This window comes from Littorina saxatilis, linkage group LG17 (assembly GCF_037325665.1).
Source record: "Littorina saxatilis isolate snail1 linkage group LG17, US_GU_Lsax_2.0, whole genome shotgun sequence".
Taxonomy (NCBI): Eukaryota; Metazoa; Mollusca; class Gastropoda; order Littorinimorpha; family Littorinidae; genus Littorina; species Littorina saxatilis.
Genome location: NC_090261.1, coordinates 8,620,414 through 8,636,853, shown reverse-complemented (window position 1 = coordinate 8,636,853; position 16,440 = coordinate 8,620,414). Strand labels below are relative to the sequence as shown.

General features: G+C 41.6%; 1 protein-coding gene across 1 annotated transcript in view; it reads left to right on the top strand.

Moving 5' to 3' along the window:
* The first annotated feature begins 8,102 nt into the window (after positions 1–8,102).
* The window catches only part of LOC138952340 (uncharacterized), a 125,085-nt gene continuing 116,747 nt past the window's right edge, over positions 8,103–16,440 (top strand). The window contains exon 1 of the mRNA XM_070323988.1: positions 8,103–8,291. The gene's annotated coding sequence lies outside the window, so the exon portion shown is untranslated. The remainder of the gene's footprint in view (positions 8,292–16,440) is intronic.

The window sequence follows — 16,440 nt, the reverse complement described above, 5'->3', positions numbered from 1 at the left end:
AAATTCTTCTGATAGAGAGGGGGACAGTGCGTGATTGGGCGCCTTGAGTATTGGCTCATTAGGGCCTGGAAGCTGATAGCAGCAACACGAGGGCAAACTACAAGTCGGTCCCTGTCCCCGTGTCCCCGCGCTAGCTTTGAGTTTTTCTCCTCCGGTTCTTGTCATTTCCCCACAACCAGCACTTGAAAGCTACTCTACAAAGCACTTAAAGGACAAGCAGCGAGAGAGAGAGAGAGAGAGAGAGAGAGAGAGAGAGAGACACACACACACACACACACACACACACACACACACACACACACACACACACACAGAGAGAGAGAGAGAGAGAGAGAGAGAGAGAGAGAGAGAGAGAGAGAGAGAGAGAGAGAGAGAGAGAGAGAGAGAGAGAGAGTCCTTCAAACTTTCAGTACAGCTCCTCCCCACAGCACACTTCTACTACCACTTTAAAATGACACACCCGTCTTCAGTTATTTCACAGTGTTTCTATGGTTCAGGTAACGTGACAATGTTTCAAAAAGACACACCCGTCTTCAGTAATGTAACAATGTTTCCATGTTTTAAGTAACTTGACAATGTTTCCCCTGGCTTCGGTTATGGGACAGTGTTTCCATGTTTTAAGTAACTTGACAATGTTTCCCCTTGGCTTCGGTTATTGGACAGTGTTTCCATGTTTTAAGTAACTTGACAATGTTTCCCCCTGGCTTCGGTTATGGGACAGTGTTTCCATGTTTTAAGTAACTTGACAATGTTTCCCCTTGGCTTCGGTTATTGGACAGTGTTTCCATGTTTTAAGTAACTTGACAATGTTTCCCCTGGCTTCGGTTATGGGACAGTGTTTCCATGTTTTAAGTAACTTGACAATGTTTCCCCTGGCTTCGGTTATGGGACAGTGTTTCCATGTTTTAAGTAACTTGACAATGTTTCCCCCTGGCTTCGGTTATGGGACAGTGTTTCCATGTTTCAAGTAACTTGACAATGTTTCCCCCTGGCTTCGGTTATTGGACAGTGTTTCCATGTTTTAAGTAACTTGACAATGTTTCCTGTGGCTTCGGTTATTGGACAGTGTTTCCATGTTTTAAGTAACTTGACAATGTTTCCTCTGTCTTCGGTTATGGAACAGTGTTTTTATTATTTTTATTGTTAAAAGTAACGTGAACATTTGTTTCAAAACGACTCACCGGCTGCAGTAGTTTAGTTACCTTTTTTCCATGGTTTAAGTTTTATGGACAATGTTTTCATTGCGCTTCAGGCACACCCAGTTTTAACAACAGTTGTAATATGAACTATATTCCTTGTTACACACACACAAATACTAGGTCAGACTGACTGCACAGTTTTAACAACAGTTGTAATATGAACTATATTCCTTGTTACACACACACAAATACTAGGTCAGACTGACTGCACAGTTGTAATATGAACTATATTCCTTGTTACACACACACATGCTAGGTCAGACTGACTGCACAGTTGTAATATGAACTATATTCCTTGTTACACACACACAAATACTAGGTCAGACTGACTGCACAGTTTTAACAACAGTTGTAATATGAACTATATTCCTTGTTACACACACACAAATACTAGGTCAGACTGACTGCACAGTTGTAATATGAACTATATTCCTTGTTACACACACACATGCTAGGTCAGACTGACTGCACAGTTGTAATATGAACTATATTCCTTGTTACACACACACATGCTAGGTCAGACTGACTGCACAGTTGTAATATGAACTATATTCCTTGTTACACACACACATGCTAGGTCAGACTGACTGCACAGTTGTAATATGAACTATATTCCTTGTTACAAACACACATGCTAGGTCAGACTGACTGCACAGTTGTAATATGAACTATATTCCTTGTTACACACACACATGCTAGGTCAGACTGACTGCACAGTTGTAATATGAACTATATTCCTTGTTACACACACACATGCTAGGTCAGACTGACTGCACAGTTGTAATATGAACTATATTCCTTGTTACACACACACAAATACTAGGTCAGACTGACTGCACAGTTGGGACACCATTGACATATATGTAGCACAAATGACGACACAGTAACAGTTGCCTGCACACCACACGACAACACCTGCTTTGTGTTTCTGGGGCTCGAACACTATCAACATCTGGTTTACAATTTTGAACGAGGGCTGTATATCACCAAAAAATATTTTTTTGAAGTTGCTGTGGTAGATATCGAAGCATTGTGGCTAGTGTGTCGCTTTTCGATACCCTTGATCCGTCGAACGCTGAAGAAGAAGAAGAAGATACCCTTGATCCTAAGCCTTAGTAGGAACAGAGACAGACAGCCAGCCAGCCAGCCAGACAGACAGACAGACAGACAGCCAGACAGCCAGCCGGCCAGACAGACAGACAGACAGACAGACATACGGACAGACAGACAGACAGACAAGCACACACACACATACACACGCACGCACGTACGCACGCACGCACGTACGCACGTACGCACGTACGCACGCACGCACGCACACATGCTGATTGAATAATCTTTGATATGTCAGGACAGAGAGCAAAGTTTGGCACTAACAGGGAAAGAGTTTGCGTGCGTACGTCATTGTGCCCTAAATTTAAATGTAAAAACAACAACAACAACAACAACAACAACAACAACAACAACAACAACAACAACAACAATACAACATTAACCTAGAAATGCCAAAAATTGACGAAGAAAGCACGCTTTCATTCCGAAATGACAAAACCTTCAAAATGAAGAAGAAGAACTTGAGAATAGCCAGAACACTTCCAGAAGTCTAAAACAAGTAATGTCTTCCTTTCAAATGACCAAGTTCACACCTTCATGATTGGCTGAGCTTTACCCAAACAACATGCACAACCAGCAAAGCTAACCTGATCCACTCACCGTGTCGACAAAATATTATATCTTAACGTCAACCACAAAGGTAATGCTACACCAGCAGCAACAAATTTCCGTGATAAAAAAACAAAGAAAAAAAGATAACAAAACAAAACAAAACAAAAAACTCCGAGAAAAAAGGGATCATTGTGCGAATTGTAACAGAACATTCAGCGAAGGGCGTCTTCACTCTTCAATGTTAAAGAACTCAGTTTCACGATGCACTTAAATGTTTGAAAATGTATCTTCCCTGAAATGAAAACCTAAACTGGACAGAACTTTAACAGAAAGTACATTGTCTAAGGGTAATGGCCTGTATAATACATCCTCAATGGACTGCATATTACTTCCTCGGATGAAGGAAGAGGAAGATGCAGACAAAAGTCCCTCATATCCTGTTCTATTAAAGGACAAGCAGCAAGAGAGGGAGAGAGACACAGAGAGAGAGAGAGAGTCCTCCAAACTTTCAGCACAGCTCCTCCCCACAGCACACTCTTCTATGTCAACTATCTTCTTCAAACACAAGAGCCCTGTCTTCATCGCTGATCTCTCAGATTTTCACATTCCGTCTCTCGCCCTTGGTCGCTCAGTTTCAAGAGCGTCTTCTATACTTCCACTGATCGTTAAAGGGGCATGTATTCTAGGAAAGAGAAAATGCTTAATGTCCTACAGGCTAAATATTTCGCCTCTCTAGGACATGATATTGGTTATATGATAATTCGAGTTTATACGTACGCCCTCACGGCTTTTGATGAAATACACAAGTGTATGCGTGTTTAGGTGGTATCAGCCATCTGCATTTATGGCAGAATGACCTAGGTCATTTACGTGCCATTGTGGTGACACGGGGGTGGGATATGGCTTCCGTCTCTGGGTCTTCACATAAAGCCGGCCCGGCCCGAATTTGAACCTGCGACCTTCCGATCACAAGTCCAGTGCTCTACCAACTGAGCTACCGGGCCCCCAGCATATCGCATGTGTTCCTTCTCCTGTAACCGATTATTTTCACCACCAAAGATCTGTTCAAGCTTCTTCAAGTATAACACATTCAAAAGATCAACAGCCTAGATGCTCCCCATGCGGAGCTGGAATTCTCTTATAAATTAATTTTGTTAGTGACACATGTCAATATGTTAATCCCAGCGAAGCTGGAGGTATCCCACGAACGCTATACTGTAATCGACTTGAGAAATGTTCATGCCGATAATACATGATAAAGAAGGATTCTTAGTGACCTAACTCAGGCTACAGTTGGGGATGGAAGTTCACCAAAAACTGGGAACATACTAACTAAACTTCAATTTTTTTATCCATCGACACCCAGGGCCGCTTTGTTGGGGTAGAATTTCCGAGACTACGGCAATATGCCCGCGTCAGCGCGTGCGTGTGTGTGTGTGTGAGGGTGTGTATAAGCGAGAGATATATGTAGAGATAACCTCTGTTTGTGTGTGTGTGTTTGTGTTCATGTAAGGGTATATTTGTTTGACTATGTGCAAGTGGTGGTGTTATTTGTGTGCATCATGTTGCGTGTGTGAGTGAGTGTGTGTGTGTGTGTACGTGTGGTCTCTATTACTTTGTCACTATTTGTTTCTCTTTGTATATTTGTTTTTAAAGTGCTCTCTCTTTCTCTCTGAGCCTATGTTGCCTTTCTGAAAGGGGTGTGTGTGTGCGGGGGTGGAGGGGGGCGTATGTATGTGTTTGAGTGCGTTCGTTTGTATGTGTTTGTTTAGTTGTGTGTGTGTGTGTGTCGTCGGTGTGTATTTGCGTTTGTGAGTGTGTGTGTGTGTGTGTGAGAGAGACACAGAGAGAGACAGAGACACAGAGAGAGAGAGAGAGAGAGAGAGAGAGAGAGAGAGAGAGAGAGAGAGAGAGAGAGAGAGAGAGAGAGAGAGAGAGAGAGGCGATCTTTCCTTCGCTGGAGGTATGCAGTGCCTTGGCATTGCACGTCTACTTAATTTGCTAAAAAAAAAAAAAGAATCAGTAACAAATTCCTATTTATATGTGAATTGAAAAATAGTGTCCACCACTTCACAATGTGGCACTAAGAGCACACTGATTTATCATTTTGGCTTGATACGCTCTTTGTTGTTTGCACGATTTCACGGCTATATTAAAGAGGGAGAGAGAGGGGGGGGCAGAGAGAGAGAGAGAGAGAGAGAGAGAGAGAGAGAGAGAGAGAGAAAGAGAGAGAGAGAGACAGACAGAGACAGACAGACAGACAGACAGACGACAGACAGACAGACAGAAAAAGTGACAGTGACAGAGGCAGAGACAGAGACAGAAACAGATAAATTAATAAACCACCGTTGAAACCAATAATGCATTCTCTTCCCAGAATGCAGCCAATGATTTTGTGTGTGTCCAAGTGCAGGGATGTTCTCATTCCATGTGAAAGCTTGGAGAAATCTGCAGCGTTGAACATACGTGGGAATGGGTGTACGGCCTTTAAGTACAGGGATGTTCTCATTCCATGTGAAAGCCGCTTGGAGAAATCTGCAGCGTTGAACATACGTGGGAATGGGTGTACGGCCTTTAAGTGCAGGCTTCGGCGATTGTGTCTCTACCGCTCTCGATCAATGGAGAACTATTGAACAAAATGTGTGTACTTTCTCTCAAAGGCAGAGTCGCAAAGTAGACAATGCCAACGAGTCTATGCACCGCAGAGGGGGGATTGTGATACATACAGGGTGTAAAGTGGATAACAGTACTAGTATATGTTACCGATGGTAGTTTAGTTTTACAAACCTTTGGGAATATGTTTTGACATTATAAATTGAAGGCAATTGCCTGAGAGAATAGATTAGGAAGTAGTCACATAGAACCTCAATTACTGAATTGTTTTGTTTTTGTTGTTGTCGTTTTTGCTGAGCGCACGAGTTTTGTGTTAAAAATAGGGCTGAGTCTAGATTGTTTTTTCCTTGTCTGAACAGGAACAGTGAGTGCCTGTGCGTACGTGCAGGTGCGTCCGTGCATGAGTGCATGTGTGTGTGTGTGTGTTTGTGTGTGTGTGTGTGTGAGTGTGTGTGTGTGTGTGTGTGTGTGTGGGCTTGCGTGCGTGTTTGTAATGCGTCCAACTTCCTTAAAGTAATTTTCCAGCTGATCAGTGTTATTTCTGTGTGCCTCAAACGGAATATGATATATTAAGTTTTGCACACCCATTATACAGGATAACCCCTCCCCCCCGCCCCAAACAAAACAAAAACCAAAAAAATAATGCCATCCATACAAATTCTAATTACTTCTACATATGTTGAGCGAATTACTTTATATTTGTTGTACATTAAACTTCAGCTATGTAAACTGTTCATGCATAAGCCGAAGGTAATGGACACCAAATATGAAGTAGGCTAATTCGTTGAACCGATGCAGAAGTGATTTAAAAAAAATTGTTTTTCTTTTTATATATTTGTTGTTGTGGGAATCAGGTGGGTTTTTTCCCTGAGATATGAGGACTCGCATAGGGAAATATCAAACTTTCCTATCTTAAATACGATTTTTTTAAATGGTCTAAAAAATAATCAATCAATTAATAATGTTTATTTTTTTTACTGCTATAGCCCTTGTACGCGTGGAGACAGATATACTGCAGCGCCACCAAATAAAACACTCACTCACACACACACACATACACGCACGCACGCACGTACGCACACACACACGCACGCACGCACACACACACACACCCATGCACGCAACCCTGTTCAAAACCCAACATGCTCTCCCCAGAGAACTTCTTCCCCAAAAAACGCACATCACAATCAATTCCACGAAAGTTTGTCGCAGAGTTTTGCAGCTTTACCCCACATACAAACGCTCTCTCTCTCTCTCTCTCTCTCTCTCTCTCTCTCTCTCTCTCTCTCTCTCTCTCTCTCTCTCTCTCTCTCTCTCTCTCTCTCTTCTTCTCGAAGTTAAGCCCGACTTCAATCACGCAAGCCGCAGAGCTTTCGTTTGAAAGTGACATCCCCTCTTGAAGCAATGAAGGGAGAAAACGATGTTGTCTATGGCCCCTCGCGCGCTGTGCCAGATAATGGCCCATCTACATGTGCCTTTGCGTTCCTCAACGCACTGCTCTTGGAAACGTCGGAAGAGATTGTCTCTGCTGACGATAAGATTTGTTAACTTTATTTTTTGCTGGAGGTTGGGAGGGGGAAGCTAGGGGGAGAGGTGGGGAGGGTTGAGTCGGCGGTGACAAGAATTTTCTTTTCGAGGAGGGATTTTTGAGAACCTGTTTTAAGGTGCATTTTCTTCCTCGATTCTGTTTTTCTTTCTGTGTTTTTTCCCTTCTCTTCTTTCGTTCGTTCGTTCTGGTTTTCTTTGTTCTTCCTGGTCTTTCCTTCTGTATTTTTTTTTTATGTCTTTTTGCTTTTGTTTTGACTGTCTAAGGTTTTCAACATGTGATGGTCAAGATAAGAGTGTTACCCCATCCTCCCCGCCCCCCCCCCCCCCAACATACACGCACACGTACTCGGAGGGAAAGAACGTTTGATTTTAAGTTTCAATTTCAGAGAGTCTTTGTTTTCAGTGTGTGTGTTTTTTCAGTTTCAGAAGCCAGTATCTTCGCAAGCAGAGCCTCACCAGCAAGATTTTCAGCAAAAGTTACTTAACAGCTGCTGAATATCCAGCTGACCGTCGTCAAAGAGGATCTCTGGATTGGGAAGAATCATTCAACTCTGCACAACACCTTAGCTGTCAAAGTCCAGAACAGTCTTTTGAATGTTGGGGCATCAAAACTCGAGATGCTAAAGATGTCAAGATGAAAGACACTGATATTGGGACAGCAAGTGTTCAATGAAATGTTGATATATTGGGACAGCAAGTGTTCAATGAAATGTTGATATATTGGCAGTGGAAGACTTCTCAAAGAGAGAAAGATTTCCCCACAACATGCCTCAAAATAAAACCCGATGGACATAAACGAAATAGCTTGGATGCAATCATCGGCTAACCAAGACATCAGAGTTCATGGATAATGCACTGTGAACACCAGATAACCAAGACATCACAGTTCATGAATAATTCACAGAGTTCATGCATACTTTACGGTGATCACCTGCTAACCAAGACATTAGACTTCATAGATATCTAACAGTGACCACATATAACCACATATAACCAGGACAATACAGTGCATGGATACTTTATGGTGATAACTGGCTTACCAAGACATCTCAATTCATGGATACTTCACAGTGATCATCAGATAATCAAGACATCAGAGTTCATTGATACTTAATGGTGATCACCGAATAACCAAGACATCGGACCTCATGGATACTTCACAGTGACTTCAACGTCTGAGCTGTTCCATCATCCAATAAACCGCAGCAGACCATCTCAGTACGACTGGCTTCAGACAGAATGAAAGGCGACATCGTTCATTGAAAGGTAAGGAGTTTAAATGTAAAGCTGACAGCGAGGCGCGCCACACGACAAACCCAGCGCCCTGCTCGGCAAGCCAATACGTCCATTAGCCCCGTCCCTCGTCCATTAACGCCCGTCCTTCTCTCTCTCCCGCCCGTCGCTTTTTTCATGGAGATGCGCGACTCCCCGCCTTAATTCTTCTAATTAACTCCTCCAGCACAATAGCGACCCTCCCTGTCCCTCCCGAGCGTCCACACACCGACCACAGAGCGAGGGGTTCTCGTCTTTCCCTCCCCACGTTTACTTTGGGTCTGCCTTGCCACGACTCTCGCTCTGTCTCGGTGCCTTTCTCGTCGGTCTCGGTTAAATTCATTCACACGTCAGATTTCAATCACCGAAGGCTTTTTTGGGTCTTGTGGATTTATTCGAGCTCGTGCTGGCTTGACTCAGTAACCTAATTCTGATGGGTTAACCCCAAATTTAACTAAAACGTTTAATTTTGGAGGAAGCTTTGAGATTATTTGGAATCGGACTCATAGTGCGGTACCTTCCAATCAAATAACTGCACTTTTCATGCAGAACATTTAACTCACAGAATCATTTAACTCTTTAAAAAAAAATCAGCTGTATTTCCACCTTGCTAGACAGATTACACAGAAAAAGGAATTCTGAATGTTTTTTTTTATGATTACGGTTTGGTGGTCTTTTTAATTCAAAAAAACATTTTCTTTTTACTGGTGCAAATACCGACGCCTTGTGTAGACCCGTTTGTCAGTCATGGGCGTTAACGATTTTTTTAAAGAGTATCGATGAATGCCAGTTGTGAAGTGAGCGTTTTTGGATATTTGGCTGGTTGCTTGTTTAGTTCGTTGGTTGATTGGCTTTTTGAAGGTTGTTGTTGATCTTTCTTCTAACTGTATACTGAAGAAAGAAGTACCAAACTTTCTGAACATGATTATTTACGGCTTGCCGTTTTGCTATTTTAAAAAAGCTAACCACTTATACTTAACTACGCTTTTGTCAACGGACACCACAGTTCAAAGAGGGATGATTGAAAAGCATCTTGCGACTCTCTTTTGGTCTGGGATGACACTGCAAAACACATTGCCGTTACGACTATCCCTGTTAACATACGATGACGCCACAGCACACATTTATTCTGCTCGGCGTTTTTTGAACACCCGATATGGACGTTTTGAGGAAAATGTGTGTGTGTGTGTGTGTGTGTGTGTCGGGGGCGGGGACTAAAAGGATCGGCTTTGGAAAATCCATCAACGGCGAGGGCGCGGGGTAAGCGCTGGTCAGGGTGTTGGTGACCACAAAACGTGACCGTTGGAAGATCTCGTCTGGTCGATGGCTTACTGACCTTCCGCGGTTCACAAAGTGAGAGTAATCCGATTAAAAACAAGTCGAATGAAGCGATATACAAACATTTAGTCAAGATCAACACCACAAACCAATCACCGCCGAGACTACATTCAGATAGTCTCGGCTAACCATACCGAAGACCGAGACGGGTCACGCTCGCCGCCGCGAAGCACGGGTCCGTAGTACTTACTGAACCTATTTTCTTGCATTCTGAGCACATTTTTAGAGTAAACATGACATATCTATATATTTTTGAATTCAGGAGAAGATGAAGAATACAATGCAATCAATTTTAAATCTGTTTGCGAAAAATTGATTTTAATGACAATTTTAATGAGCAAACTTATAAATTAATTTTTAAGCCTCCAAGCGGAAATGCAATACCAAAGTCCGGGCTTTGTCGAAGATTACTTGACCAAAATTTCAACCAATTTGGTTGAAAAATGAGAGCGTGACAGTGCTGTCTCAACTTTCACAAAAAGCCGGATATGATGTCATCAAAGACATTTATCAAAAAAATGAAAAAACGTCTGGGGATATTATACTAAGGAACTCTCAAGTGAAGTTTCAGGAAGATCGGTCCAGTAGTTTTCTCGGAATCACTTTATATGTATATGTTACAGGCATTAATTTAAACCAGGCATTACACGTAATGCCTAAAAATACCAGGCATTACACGTAATGCCTGAATTTTGACTCTCAAAATTACTCTTATTGCCTGAAGCAATTTAGGCAATACACATTACCTCTTGGATGACGGTGAGAACATTTTTTAAGGACAAAGTGTTGACAAAATGTCATGGTGTGAATATAGTAACTGACATTCAATCAAGTGAGCTTTGAAATGAATGCACATTTCATTTTGCGATTATGAGTGATGGTTCGCAATGCAAAATAATGTATTTCTGACATAGTGTTCACCACAGTTTGAATTTCACGTAAGTGTGAGTGCATGTCACAATGGAAAGCCGAGGTCCAATATTTCCAGTCGAGTTTTCACCAGTTGCTTATTCGTCACCATAATGAAAAAGAACATTACTAAAGAATTGTTTACTCGACGTTTGTTTGAACATTATGAAAAGGACGGCAGAAAGTTGCTCCCGAAAGCTGTTTACCTCAGAACAATCGAAGAAGTAAAAGCTGCCATCCAGAAAACGACAAAGTCACGTCATGAGTATGATCTCTTGGGAAAGTAAGTGATGTGTGGTGTTTGTCAAAAACAGATTTGAGTGTTGGTATTCAGCTCTACGTCTATCGTGAAACAATACTGAAACCGGGTTATCTCCAATGCTGTCTCTGATAGAGTAATTGACACATAATTATAATGTGAAAGGGAGGTAACAAACAAGTCGCGTAAGACGAAATTACTACATTTAGTCAAGCTGTTTAACTCACAGAATGAAACTGAACGCACTGCATTTTTTCACAATGACCGTAGTCCGCCGCTCGTGCAAAAGGCAGTGAAATTAACGAGCCTGTTTAGTGCGGTAGTGGTTGCGCTGTGCTGCATAGCACGTTTTTCTGTACGCTTCGTTTTAACTTTCTGAGCGTGTTTTTAATCCAAACATATCATATCTATATGTTTTTTTAATCAGGAACCGACAAGGAATAAGATAAAATTGTTTTTAAATCGATTTCGGAAATTTTATTTTAATAATATGTTTTATATTTTTAATTTTCAGAGCTTGTTTTTAATCCGAATATAACATATTTATATGTTTTTGGAATCAGAAAATGATGAAGAATAAGATAAACGTAATTTTGGATCATTTTATAAAAAAATTAATTTTAATTACAATTTTTAGATTTTTAATGACCAAAGTCATTAAATAATTTTTAAGCCTCCAAGCTGAAATGCAATACCAAAGTCCGGCCTTTGTCGAAGATTGCTTGGCCAAAATTTCAATCAATTTTATTAAAAAAAATGAGGGTGTGACAGTGCCGCCTCAACTTTTACAAAAAGCCGGATATGACGTCATCAAAGACATTTATCAAAAAAATGAAAAAAACATCTGGGGATATCATACCCAGGAACTCTCATGTAACATTTCATAAAGATCGGTCATGTAGTTTACTCTGTATCGCTCTACACACACACACACACGCACACACCGACAGACACACACACACACACACACACGCACACACACACACACACACACACACACACACACACACACACACACACACACACACACACACACACACACACACACACATACACCACGACCCTCGTCTCGATTCCCCTCTATGTTAAAACATTTTTTGACTAAATGTAAAAAGGCTTAGTACACTGACTGTATCGTTCTTGCTGGAACAGAAACAGCTAATAAGAAAATTGCGTTGTGTTATCTCACATACCGGGGCTGTTGAAAGCTACGATATCAAATTATTATTAATGTTCGCTTGAGAAACACTGTGTAAACGGGGTTTTTTTTCTCATAAGGAAGATTTGTTCTTATTATTCGACGTAAGTTGTTCACGATCTTTGGTTTAAACAGTGTTTTATTTTCAAATACAAATTTACAAAGCCATGAAAAAATATGTTTTAACGAAGGAGCACAAGATAAACTTATACATGTGCTCTTAGAGACAAAATAATGAATTGGCGGACGATATTGTAAATTCTTAATTCAAACCAATCAAAACAACCATAACAAGAATGACGAGAACAAAAGTAGTACTTCAACAACAACAACAACAGCACACAAAATGGAGTATTACAATTTTTAGTAGTTTGAATGTAGCGCTCGGGTACATTGTCATGTTGTTGTTGTTTTAGCAAGATGAATTCAATCTGGACCCTGTCCTACGTGAACCCCACTTTACAAATCTGTGTGCGCAGAGTGTCAGAAGGAGAAGAAACCAGCGAGAGTCAAAGGTGTTGTTGTTCGACCGATTCTATCAAACGATATTCAGGCATTATACGTAATCCCTGGTTTCACTTAATGCCTGTAACAGGTTTCAGGCATTACGTGTAATGCCTGACAATGATTTTCAGGCCTGGTATTTTTAGGCATTACGTGTAATGCCTGGTTTCACTTAATGCCTGTAACATATACACACACACACACACACACACACACACACACACACACACACACACACACACACACACACACACACATACACCACTACCCTCATCTCGATTCCCCCTCTATCTTAAAACATTCAGTCAAAACTTGACTAAATGTAAAAAGAGTGGTTTATTTATGGAACGTTCGATCATTGACAAAAAGAACCATACGTACATGGATGCATAAACTGTGGATCGCATTACTGGCTCTTTGCTTATATAGTCAGCCAGTCTTTCGAAAAATTCGAACTTTTTGGCAATCCATGTAGTATTTTTGAACTGGCGGTTGAAATGGAACCTAGTGGGCGGAGAAACAAATCGATCGTGGAATTTGTTTTTTAAATTGAGGATTCATCGTTCAGTTACGTGTTTCTTTTTCAATCTCAAGATGGCATGCGTATTCGGTGTCGGGCGTGTGAGTCAGTTATTTTTATTTTATTTTTTTATAGGCTGATGTTTTTCTGGCTGGGCGCTTTCCTGACCATCTATCAAAATGTTGTTTTGTTTTGAATGATGTCTTCTGGTCGATGGCTTACTGAACTTTCTGGGGTCGGAAGCTATCAGTTATCGTGTCCGGCGTGTGAGAGATGTTGGCTAGCTAGGCTTGGGTATTTCTGGCTGGGCGCTCTGTTTTGGTTCTGGCATCATATGAAATGTGATATTTTTCTTTGATATTATGTTGCAAGATCTGCGCATTTGGCTGTAACAGAGGGAACACATTAAATGTCAAACCTGCGTAGTTATGGTAGTCCTGCTGGTGTGCATAGGTCTAAGTGATTGTGCTAACACAACTTTATATTTGGTTTACTATTACGGATATGAATGGTCACTTTCTAACACTAAAAATCAGCTCAGATTACCCGTCAAGATGACATCAACTTATATAATTAAAACTACAAGGTCGCGTGAGTTTACCTCAAAGATACATGCTCATTCTGACGAAAAGAAGTCTTTGGAAGGGGACGCAGACAAGAAAGAGAGAGGAGAGGGTGGACGGGGGGTGAAAAGGTTGGGGGAAAGGGAGAGGGGGAAAGGGAGAGGGGGAAAGGGAGAGGGAGAGGGGGGGGAGCATGTAGAAGAAAAAAATCAGCATACCTGATGTCATCAGGTAGGGGCCACCGAAGGAGTGGATATGGCCCCACTTGAATTATCCACTGCTAAACAGAGTCGACGAAAGTGTTTGCCTTGTCTTTTCACCCTTTAAGAGATAAACATCTGTCCGGCGGGCCAAAGTGGTCTGAGGGCAGAGTGTGTGTTCAGCGATCATACCTTTTCCACTGGAAGCACGGTCCTCCTCGGGCACACCGTGGGCCCTTACCTTCCTCATAATGCATTCATGATATTTCCGGTGTGAGGCATGTAAGTAACACGAGAGGTTGTTCAAGATGAGATGGACTGCTTTGAAGTTTTGTTTATCCAGTGGACATCCCCCCCCCCCCCTGTAGGACACCACCGCTTTAAGAGTCCCCCCCCCCCCCCCGCATTAAGACTTATTTTTTAAGATGTTTCGAGTGTTAATAACTACTGTAAATTTCCCTCCGTTTTAAGGCTCCCTCTTTTTTCAGACATTGTTTTTGCACACATACTTTGAGGTATTGTGAGGGGGGTTTCCCTGTACATGCGAGTTTGATTTTTGTACGCCTTTTTCAGTCTGGCTGAGTAAATAAATGTGCGTTACTCTTTGAATTTTGGAAAAATTAAACACGACACACATTTTAGCGAGTATATACGTACGTCTTCTGCATCAAAGAGTTTGTGAAGTCTGAGGTCAAATATACAGTACAAGAAAACAAGGATACAATTATATTTGACAAAAAGCTTGTTAAAAGTATGCCTTTCCCTTTCTCTCTCTCGCTCCCTCTCTCTCTCTCTGTCTCTCTCTCTCTCTCGCTCCCTCTCTCTCTCGCTCCCTCTCTCTCTCTCTCTCTCTCTCTCTCTCTCTCTCTCTCTCTCTCTCTCTCTCTCTCTCTCTCTCTCTCTCTCTCTCTCTCTCTCTCTCTCTCTGTGTGACACAGAAGTCTGTCATCGATCATTCCTGAAAGCCGTGTCTCATTGTTTTAACTCCCTCTCAGCTCGGCCATTATCGACACGGAAGACACAGTATTCAATTGTCACCGGATTTAGTCGAATTATTGATTTTGTTGTTTGCTGATGATGTGGTTTTAATCTCTGATAGTGTCATCGGTTTGCAAAACCAGCTAAATGTTTTATTGACCACCTCTAAGAAGCTTGAGGTAGTCGTAAATATGGCTAAATCGAACATAGTTGTGTTTAGAAACGGTGGCCATTTGGCATTACGAGAAAAATGGTTCTTTGGTGATAGTGAAGTGAAAGTTGTAAACATTGTTGTATAAGTTGTATAAATATTTAGGAGTCTATTTGTCCACAAGAATATCTTTTTCCCACACTCTAAACGACCTTGCCGATCGCGCGAGAAAGGGAGTATCAGCTATCCTCAAACTTCTATGGAGTATTGGGGAATATTCTCCTGATACGTTTTTTGAACTGTTTGACAGTCAAAGATCTTGACGTACGGTTCGGAGGTCTGGGGACTCTCTGCTGATCAACAAATTGTTGTAAGAGTACATCTGTCTGCCATTAAAAGGTTTGTCGGTGTCCATTCGAAGTCACCAAGGCATATAGTTTACGGTGAAACAGGACGTTATCCTCTGTTTGTGGTAACGCACATAAAGTGTATGAAGTTTTGGCTTCGATTAACTCGGATGGATAGCAACAGGTACCCTAAGAAAGTGTATAATATGTTATTGTCTATACAAAAGCAAAATTACACGACATGGGCTTGTAACGTTCGTAATGTTTTGTACAAGTATGGATTTGGTGAAGTGTGGGAAGCACAAGGTGTTGGTGATATTTCCACGTTTGTAAGAGAATTTCGCCAAAGACTTGTCGATTGCTTTAGACTGGATTGGCATAGTTCCCTTGAATCACACGTGTTTTATCATGTGTATTCGTTATTTAAGCAGTCCTTGTGTATGAGTGGTTATTTGTATCAGATAAGAAATGTTCATTTGAGGAGAATGTTAGCACGTTTCAGATTTGGTATGTCACCCTTAAATAACCACTATTTACAGTATAAACCCAATGTGAATAACGTAGACAGACTTTGCCCTATATACGGCGCTACCCATATTTTTTTTTTCCTGCATGCGTGTATTCATGTTTCCTGAGACTTAATGCCATGTGAGATGGAATTTTTTACTTGATTCCAAGTCCCACGGGTATTTGATGGACATTTTTATCAATGCCTATACAATTTTGCCAGGAAAGACCCTTTTGTCAATCGTGGGATCTTTAACGTGCACACCCCAATGTAGTGTACACGAAGGGACCTCGGTTTTTCGTCTCATCCGAAAGACTAGCACTTGAACCCACCACCTAGGTTAGGAAAGGGGGGAGAAAATTGCGGCCTGACCCAGGCCTGAACACGCAACCTCTCGCTTCCGAGCGCAAGTGCGTTACCACTCGGCCACCCTGTTTACAAAGCAATACGATTTCGCACTGATTCTCTGGAAAATGCACAGTTGCAAGATGCAGGTCCATGAGGTTGCTTCTTTTAAACATTGTTCGCTTGTATTATGTGTCACCAGTCTTGTTATGGGCCGGAGGCCTAACAAATAAAATTTCCGACTTCCGACTTCCGACTTCCGACTTCTCTCTCTCGCTCTCTCTCTCTCTCTTTCTCTGTCTCTGCCTCTGTCTCTGTCTCTC